The sequence below is a fragment of the Rutidosis leptorrhynchoides genome, chromosome 4, assembly GCF_046630445.1.
Source record: "Rutidosis leptorrhynchoides isolate AG116_Rl617_1_P2 chromosome 4, CSIRO_AGI_Rlap_v1, whole genome shotgun sequence".
Taxonomy (NCBI): Eukaryota; Viridiplantae; Streptophyta; class Magnoliopsida; order Asterales; family Asteraceae; genus Rutidosis; species Rutidosis leptorrhynchoides.
Window position 1 is genome coordinate 348,132,535 of NC_092336.1, and position 10,586 is coordinate 348,143,120.

The following is a 10,586-nucleotide window of genomic DNA, read 5'->3' on the forward strand; positions in this document are numbered from 1 at the left end:
GAATATATTTTTAAGTACTTGTGTCTGTTTCGTAACATTTATAAAACAGCGCATGTATTCTCAGCCCAAAAATATATATAAAAAGGGAGTAATGAAACTCACCATACTGTATTTTGTAGTAAAAATACATATGACGACATTTAACAAGCGTAGGGTTGGCCTCGAATTCACGAACCTATATCATTTATATATATATTAACACATAATAATATTTAAACAAGTTTATATATTAATATTTTTTAATATATAACTCAATTATATTAATTTATGTAATTTAAATAATTACTTAATATTTATATATTAGATTTATGTTAAAATGTTTTAATTAAGATATACATAATGTATTAAAATTTATATATATAATTACATTAAAAATATATTTATATATTATATGTAACTTAAATAATAATAACATTTTAATAGTATGTAATATGATATATATAATAAGTATATTTTTAAATTATCATTTGTTTAATATTTATAATAATATTAACTTTAATAATAATTGATAATTGTAAAAAAATTGTTACTTTCAATAAAAACGATACTTTTTTTTAATAATGATAATAATAATAATAATTTTGATAAAAGGTGATAATCTTCTAATAATAAAAATGATACTAATATTTATATTAATAATACTAATGATAATAATATTACTAATACTAATGCTAATACTTATGATGATGATGATGATAATAATAATAATAATAATAATAATAATAATAATAATAATAATAATAATAATAATAATAATAATAATAATAATAATAATAATAATAATAATAATAATAATAATAATAATAATAATAATAATAATAATAATAATAAGTATTAGTAATACTACCTTTAAAGAAACCTTCCAAAAATATAAAATGTCTTAGCCCAGACTCGAACCTGCGACCTCCCGCTCACTCACAAACACCCTCAAACAATTTAACCAGCTCTGTATTCCTGATTATATCCCCATATCTATATTATTTTACCCTGTTCATGTTGGGTTTTTGTGATTTAGCCCGAGTAGATAATCCAAACGGCCCAGCAAACATTAGCAGATTAGAGGATGGATCGAGTTGGGCCTGGGGTAGTTAGGCTGCTACAGTATGCACCAGAAATATCACAAAAAAAATTGTGTAATAACATGGGATCGAACCCAGGTCACCTAGGATATGCATGCAAGTGCTAACCACCAAAGCTGTCTCGCTTTTCTAATTGGTATAGACATTTTAATTCTTTTAACTTATTAATATAGGATCTTTTAAAAATAAAAATCATCTTCATCATATCATACGGAGTAATATATTTTGGTTTCTATCAACCACCATTTTGGATAAATCGATCCACCAGGAACAACAGAAGGCTTCGTTTCTTTTCTTTTTCTTCTTTTTTTTTTAAAAAAAACCGATGGAAAATAAAATAAAAAAAAATATATATATAAACCGACATTTATTCCATCGTCTTCTTCATCCCATCGACTTCATCTCACACTTTTAACACCATTATTAACATGCACCTTATAACAGTAACATCGAACACCGGGTTTCTTGGGGGGTTCCGGTTAAACTAAAAAAAATAACCGCAACAGTTTCATCATCTTCCTCGAGGTTTAGGATTTAATGGTGGTTGTTTTGATGTTGATTATAGTTGTGAAACAGAAATATCTCGCAGCAACAATTAAAAAAAAAGAGAAAGAAATATAGAGAGATTGAGCTGTGGTGGAGGAAGTTCACGGTGGTTATGGTGTCGTTGGTTGTGGTTTAGGGTGATGGTATTGGGTGGTGCTCGTGGTGGCATCCATGATAAAAGAGATGAGGGAAAAGGATGAGAAGGAGAGGGTGAGAGTTTCGGTTGTCATGGTGGTACTTCTCGATGGATTGTGGATGGTGGTCGGAGTCATAAATGTTAAGGATAGTGGCGGTTGGTGTATGCCGGAGTGGTGCTCCGGTGGTGACTATGGTGGTGGGCAAGTCGGGTAGCCGGTGGTTTCTCTTCTCCCTCCCCTTGATACTCATACACACATATATAGATATAGATTATGTAGTATATATAATATTTATTATTATATTAATAATTATATTAATATTAATTAATAAGTGAATGATTGGAAACAGTAATTTGTACATGTGAGTTTTCTTTCTGCCGACACTTCTTCTTCACGGATATAATATCGTGTCCATTACTAAACAGTTGTCGTATAAAGGTGTTCCTAAAAATCCCAAATTTTTAGATTAACTATATTTAATTATTTCACTCATTTCGGTTTGAAACCTAGTCAAAAGGATTCGAAAATTATTTATTTTCTGTTCCGATATGTATGTACGGAGTACTAATATTTAAACTAAAAGGGGTAAAAATATTTTTAATAAATCTAAAGTTTACATAACTTAATTATGGACCAATATTTAATTCCAACCTCTCATAAGTTCGAGTCATGAACTTGTTTAATATCGTCCATAAAATTTGACCTGTCATTCGAGCTCGATCCCAACTAAAGATTAAATATTTTTAAAAATTAATAAAATAGATTCTAAATATATTTTTAATAAAGCTAAAATTGATACAACCTATTTTCGGATCATCGTTTATTTTAAAATCACGTAAGTTCGAATTAAAATTTTCCAACGAAACGTTCAACAAGCATAATTATTTTTAATATACTCTATACATATCTTTATATTTATTTTTATATGTATACACATTTATTTACAATTAATGGTTCGTGAATCATCCAGAATGGTCGAAGGTCAATGAACACATGAACATAGTTCAAAGTTTTTGAGACTCAACATTACAGACTTGTCTTATCTTGTCAAAAATATAATATCGTATCGAGAGTTTGGTTTGAAATTAGTCGAAATTTTCCTGGTCGTTACATCTAGCACACGTCGAGAAAGTACAAACTGAAGAAAAGAGCATCAATGATGTTCCCATTGCAAAAGAATTTCCCGATGTATTTTTGAAAGAATTACCGGGATTACCCCCACATCGATCCGTTGAATTTCAAATAGATCTTGTACCAGGAGCTGCACCAATAGCTCGTGCTCCTTACAGACTCGCACCCAGCGAGTTGAAAGAACTACAAAGTCAATTACAAGAACTTTTAGAGCGTGTTTTCATTTGACCAAGCACATCACCGTGGGGAGCTCCTGTTTTGTTTGTCAAGAAGAAAGATGGTACATTCAGGTTGTGTATCGACTACCGAGAGTTGAACAAACTTACCATCAAGAACCGCTACCCACTACCGAGAATCGATGACTTATTTGATCAACTACAAGGCTCGTCTGTTTATTCAAAGATTGACTTACGTTCCGGGTATCATCAAATGCGGGTGAAAGAAGATGATATTCCAAAGACTGCTTTCAGAACACGTTACGGTCATTACGAGTTTATGGTCATGCCGTTTGGTTTAACTAATGCACCAGCTGTGTTCATGGACCTTATGAACCGAGTGTGTGGACCATACCTTGACAAGTTTGTCATTGTTTTCATTGATGACATACTTATTTACTCAAAGAATGACCAAGAACACGGTGAACATTTGAGAAAGGTGTTAGAAGTATTGAGGAAGGAAGAATTGTACGCTAAGTTTTCAAAGTGTGCATTTTAGTTGGAAGAAGTTCAATTCCTCGGTCACATAGTGAACAAAGAAGGTATTACGGTGGATCCGGCAAAGATAGAAACTGTTGAAAAGTGGGAAACCCCGAAAACTCCGAAACACATACGCCAGTTTTTAGGACTAGCTGGTTACTACAGAAGGTTCATCCAAGACTTTTCCAGAATAGCAAAACCCTTGACTGCATTAACGCATAAAGGGAAGAAATTTGAATGGAATGATGAACAAGAGAAAGCGTTTCAGTTATTGAAGAAAAAGCTAACTACGGCACCTATATTGTCATTGCCTGAAGGGAATGATGATTTTGTGATTTATTGTGATGCATCAAATCAAGGTCTCGGTTGTGTATTAATGCAACGAACGAAGGTGATTGCTTATGCGTCTAGACAATTGAAGATTCACGAACAAAATTATACGACGCATGATTTGGAATTAGGCGCGGTTGTTTTTGCATTAAAGACTTGGAGGCACTACTTATGTGGGTCAAAAGTATTATATATACCGACCACAAAAGTCTTCAACACATATTTAATCAGAAACAACTGAATATGAGGCAGCGTAGGTGGATTGAATTATTGAATGATTACGACTTTGAGATTCGTTACCACCCGGGGAAGGCAAATGTGGTAGCCGATGCCTTGAGCAGGAAGGACAGAGAACCCATTCGAGTAAAATCTATGAATATAATGATTCATAATAACCTTACTACTCAAATAAAGGAGGCGCAACAAGGAGTTTTAAAAGAGGGAAATTTAAAGGATGAAATACCCAAAGGATCGGAGAAACATCTTAATATTCGTGAAGACGGAACCCGGTATAGGGCTGAAAGGATTTGGGTACCAAAATTTGGAGATATGAGAGAAATGGTACTTAGAGAAGCTCATAAAACCAGATACTCAATACATCCTGGAACGGGGAAGATGTACAAGGATCTCAGGAAATATTTTTGGTGGCCGGGTATGAAAGCCGATGTTGCTAAATACGTAGGAGAATGTTTGACGTGTTCTAAGGTCAAAGCTGAGCATCAGAAACCATCAGGTCTACTTCAACAACCCGAAATCCCAGAATGGAAATGGGAAAACATTACCATGGATTTCATCACTAAATTGCCAAGGACTGCAAGTGGTTTTGATACTATTTGGGTAATAGTTGATCGTCTCACCAAATCAGCACACTTCCTACCAATAAGAGAAGATGACAAGATGGAGAAGTTAGCATGACTGTATTTGAAGGAAGTCATCTCCAGACATGGAACACCAATCTCTATTATCTCTGATAGGGATGGCAGATTTATTTCAAGATTCTGACAGACATTACAGCAAGCATTAGGAACTCGTCTAGACATGAGTACTGCCTATCATCCACAAACTGATGGGCAGAGCGAAAGGACGATACAAACGCTTGGAGACATGCTACGAGCATGTGTTATTGATTTCAGAAACAGTTGGGATCGACATCTACCGTTAGCAAAATTTTCCTACAACAACAGCTACCATTCAAGCATTGAGATGGCGCCGTTTGAAGCACTTTATGGTAGAAAGTGCAGGTCTCCGATTTGTTGGAGTGAAGTGGGGGATAGACAGATTACGGGTCCGGAGATTATACAAGAAACTACCGAGAAGATCATCCAAATTCAACAACGGTTGAAAACCGCCCAAAGTCGACAAAAGAGCTACGCTGACATTAAAAGAAAAGATATAGAATTTGAAATTGGAGAGATGGTCATGCTTAAAGTTTCACCTTGGAAAGGCGTTGTTCGATTTGGTAAACGAGGGAAATTAAATCCAAGGTATATTGGACCATTCAAGATTATTGATCGTGTCAGACCAGTAGCTTACCGACTTGAGTTACCTCAACAACTCGCAGCTGTACATAACACTTTCCACGTCTCAAATTTGAAGAAATGTTTTGCTAAAGAAAATCTCACTATTCCGTTAGATGAAATCCAAATCAACGAAAAACTTCAATTCATCGAAGAACCCGTCGAAATAATGGATCGTGAGGTTAAAAGACTTAAGCAAAACAAGATACCAATTGTTAAGGTTCGATGGAATGCTCGTAGAGGACCCGAGTTCACTTGGGAGCATGAAGATCAGATGAAGAAGAAATACCCGCATCTATTTCCAGAAGATTCGTCAACACCTTCAACAGCTTAAAATTTTGGGACGAAATTTATTTAACGGGTAGGTACTGTAGTGACCCGAACTTTTCCATGTTTATATATATTAATTGAGATTAATATTTACATGATTAAATGTTTCCAACATGTTAAGCAATCAAACTTGTTAAGACTTGATTAATTGAAATATGTTTTAAAACAAACCATAAGCTTTATTTCATAAATAAAGGTTTAAAAAGCTTTACGTTGATTATCAAATAATGATAATCTAAAATATCCTGTTTACACACGACCATTACATAATGGTTTACAATACAAATATGTTACATCGAAATTAGTTTCTTGAATGCAGTTTTTACACAATATTATACAAACATGGACTCCAAATCTTGTCCTTATTTTAGTATGCAACAGCGGAAGCTCTTAATATTCACCTGAGAATAAACATGCTTTAAAAGTCAACAAAAATGTTGGTGAGTTATAGGTTTAACCTCTATATATCAAATCGTAACAATAGACCACAAGATTTCATATTTCAATACACATCCCATACATAGAGATAAAAATCATTCATATGGTGAACACCTGGTAACCGACATTAACAAGATTGCATATATAAGAATATCCCCATCATTCCGGGACACCCTTCGGATATGATATAAATTTCGAAGTACTAAAGCATCCGGTACTTTGGATGGGGTTTGTTAGGCCCAATAGATCTATCTTTAGGATTCGCGTCAATTAGGGTGTCTGTTCCCTAATTCTTAGATTACCAGACTTAATAAAAAGGGGCATATTCAATTTCGATAATTCAACCATAGAATGTAGTTTCACGTACTTGTGTCTATTTTGTAAATCATTTATAAAACCTGCATGTATTCTCATCTCAAAAATATTAGATTTTAAAAGTGGGACTATAACTCACTTTCACAGATTTTTACTTCGTCGGGAAGTAAGACTTGGCCACTGGTTGATTCACGAACCTATAACAATATATACATATATATCAAAGTATGTTTAAAATATATTTACAACACTTTTAATATATTTTGATGTTTTAAGTTTATTAAGTCAGTTGTCCTCGTTAGTAACCTACAACTAGTTGTCCACAGTTAGATGTACAGAAATAAATCGATAAATATTATCTTGAATCAATCCACGACCCAGTGTATACGTATCTCAGTATTGATCACAACTCAAACTATATATATTTTGGAATCAACCTCAACCCTGTATAGCTAACTCCAACATTCACATATAGAGTGTCTATGGTTGTTCCGAAATATATATAGATGTGTCGACATGATAGGTCGAAACATTGTATACGTGTCTATGGTATCTTAAGATTACATAATATACAATACAAGTTGATTAAGTTATGGTTGGAATAGATTTGTTACCAATTTTCACGTAGCTAAAATGAGAAAAATTATCCAATCTTGTTTTACCCATAACTTCTTCATTTTAAATCCGTTTTGAGTGAATCAAATTGCTATGGTTTCATATTGAACTCTATTTTATGAATCTAAACAGAAAAAGTATAGGTTTATAGTCAGAAAAATAAGTTACAAGTCGTTTTTGTAAAGGTAGTCATTTCAGTCGAAAGAACGACGTCTAGATGACCATTTTAGAAAACATACTTCCACTTTGAGTTTAACCATAATTTTTGGATATAGTTTCATGTTCATAATAAAAATCATTTTCTTAGAATAACAACTTTTAAATCAAAGTTTATCATAGTTTTTAATTAACTAACCCAAAACAGCCCGCGGTGTTACTACGACGGCGTAAATCCGGTTTTACGGTGTTTTTCGTGTTTCCAGGTTTTAAATCATTAAGTTAGCATATCATATAGATATAGAACATGTGTTTAGTTAATTTTAAAAGTCAAGTTAGAAGGATTAACTTTTGTTTGCGAACAAGTTTAGAATTAACTAAACTATGTTCTAGTGATTACGAGTTTAAACCTTCGAATAAGATAGTTTTATATATATGAATCGAATGATGTTATGAACATCATTAATACCTCAAGTTTAGTAGGTAAACCTACTGGAAGTGACAAGAAATGATCTAGCTTCAAAGGATCTTGGATGGCTTGAAAGTTCTTGAAGTAGGATCATGACACAAAAACAAGTTCAAGTAAGATTTTTACTCGAATTAAGATAGTTTATAGTTATAGAAATTGAATCAAAGTTTAAATATGAATATTACCTTGAATAATAAAGATAAACTACTGTATATAACAAAGGTTTCTTGATCTTAGATGATTACTTGGAATGGATTAGAAAGCTTGGAAGTAAATTAGTAAACTTGAAGGGATTTTTGAAGTGTTCTTGAAGTGTTCTTCCTATGATGATTATAGCTTGATTCTTGAAGTGATTTTTGATGAAGATAATGATTAACTACTGGAAAAATACGTTCATAATAGTGTGTGTGTGTGTGTGTGTTGAGAGAGAATTAGAAAGAGAATTGGAAGTGAAATGGAGTGAATGATGAGTGGTAATTGGTGAGTGGTGAGTGGGGTTAAAAGGAGTTCTAGTTAGTTGACTAGCTCATGGTAGAAGTTAAAATTGATTAGTCATACATGACATAATCAATAGTGGAATCCCATGCTAGTTCCTATTGGTATATACCCATAGTAAGTACGTTTTGAAGCTGTGTATAATACGGGTAAGAATACGACTAGAATTCTTGATGAAAGAAAAGAATGGGAAAGTAACTGTAACCATTTTCGTTAAGTATGAGTGTCTTGATATATTTCTTGAAGTCTTCCAAAAGTATTTTAATACATCTAAATACACTACATGTATATACATTTTAACTGAGTCGTTAAGTCATCGTTAGTCGTTACATGTAAGTGTTGTTTTGAAACCTTTAAGTTAACGATCTCAATTAATGTTGTTAACCCATTATTTATTATATCTAATGAGATGTTAAATTATTATATTATCATGATATTATGATATATTAATATATCTTAATATGATATATATACATTTAAATGTCGTTACAACGATAATCGTTAAATATATGTCTCGTTTCGAAATCCTTAAGTTAGTAGTCTTGTTTATATGTATATAACTCATTGTTAATATATTTATGGAGATACTTACTTATCATAATATCATGTTAACCATATGTATATCCATATATATATCGTCATGTCGTTTTTACAAGTTTTAACGTTCGTGAATCGCCGGTCAACTTGGGTGGTCAATTGTCTATATGAAACATATTTCAATTAATCAAGTCTTAACAAGTTTGATTGCTTAACATGTTGGAAACATTTAATCATGTAAATATCAATCTCAATTAATATATATAAACATGGAAAAGTTCGGGTCACTACATGGTGGTGGTGTTGTAACTTCTTCATTGTTACTCACATCTAAAACCTTCCCATCTTCTGGAGCTGAATTTTCAGAATTTGTTGAAACCATATTAACATTCTCATTCCGAGGATTTACTTCAGTATTACTCGGTAGCTTTCCTTATTCCCTTTCACTCATCAAGCTAGCAAGAGTACCTACATATTTTTCTAGATTCAAAATGGAAGATTGTTGAGTTCTTAATGACTGATCAAACCGCTCATTCATTTGGGTTTGAGATGTAATAAATTTGTGTTTGAGATTCCATTAGCTTTGCCATCATTTCTTCCAGATTTGACTTTTTCTCTTCGGTTTGTTGTGGTGGTTTATACAAGCTAGGTTTTTGTTGATTGAAAGTGTTGTTTTGAGTTGGTTGGTTATTCGGACCTTGTTGGTTGTACGAGTTGTTGTTGGGTCCATTTGGATTGTAAAGAATGTTTTGATTTCGATTAAAATTTGGCCTTGGCTGTTGATAATTATTTCCCGGCCTTTGGTTCATGTAGAAAACATTCTCACGTTGTTCCATCGTTTGCTCAATGTGACAATCTTTCGTTAAGTGTGGTCCACCGCATTGCTCACAATTGATTCGTATTGCATGAATATCTTTAGTCATCTTTTCCATTCGTCTTTCGAAAGCATCTTTTCCATTTATCTTTAGATGAACGAAAAATATCTTTTTCCTGATGCCACTCATGTGAGTGGGAGGCTGTGTTATCAATGATTTTGTGAGCTTCGGTAGCGGTTTTCTTCATAATGGAACTACCAGCTGCTGTGTCGATGTCTTTTCGTGTAGCGACGTTGACACCTTGGTAGAATATTTGTACTATTTGATAAGTGTCTAAACCGTGCTGAGGACATCCTCTCAACAACTTTTCGAATCTTCTCCACGCCTCATATAATGTTTCATTTGGCTTTTGCGCGAACGTAACAATTTCTCCTTGAAGTCTCACGGCTTTGGATGCCGGAAAGAATCTTTTAAGAAATTTCTCAACTAAAACATCCCATGTATCAATCGCTCCTTCAGGTAACGATTCTAACCAATATTTGGCTTCTCCCTTTAAAGTCCAGGGAAACAACATGAGATAGATCTGTTCATCCTCAAATTTCCTGATTTTGAATAGAGTACAGATCCTATTAAAGGTTCGAAGATGTTCGTTTGGATCTTCTTTTGGCGTACCACTATATTGACATTGATTAGTTACCATGTGTAGGATTTGTCCTTTGATTTCATAATCTGGCGCATTAATGTCTGGCTTAATAATGGCATGACCTTGGCCAATGCGTGTGGCTCTCATTCGGTCTTATAGGTTCCGTTACTTCCATAATTGAATTTGTTGAATACGAATCACTAGAGGATTCTGATTTAACGGTTTGTGGTTCGGGAGGAATTATTAGTGGTTCAGGATCTTGGAATTGTCCTTGAATATCCTCCGGGTTCTCGATAGTGAAATCGGGTTCAAAAAATGGATTATCGGAAATTTGAATT

General features: G+C 33.3%; 1 non-coding gene across 1 annotated transcript; it reads left to right on the forward strand.

Moving 5' to 3' along the window:
• The first annotated feature begins 9,940 nt into the window (after positions 1-9,940).
• On the forward strand, positions 9,941-10,047 carry LOC139845916 (small nucleolar RNA R71). Its single transcript, XR_011758669.1, has one exon. It is a non-coding gene; the product is annotated as a small nucleolar RNA R71 (small nucleolar RNA).
• The last annotated feature ends 539 nt before the right edge of the window (positions 10,048-10,586 follow it).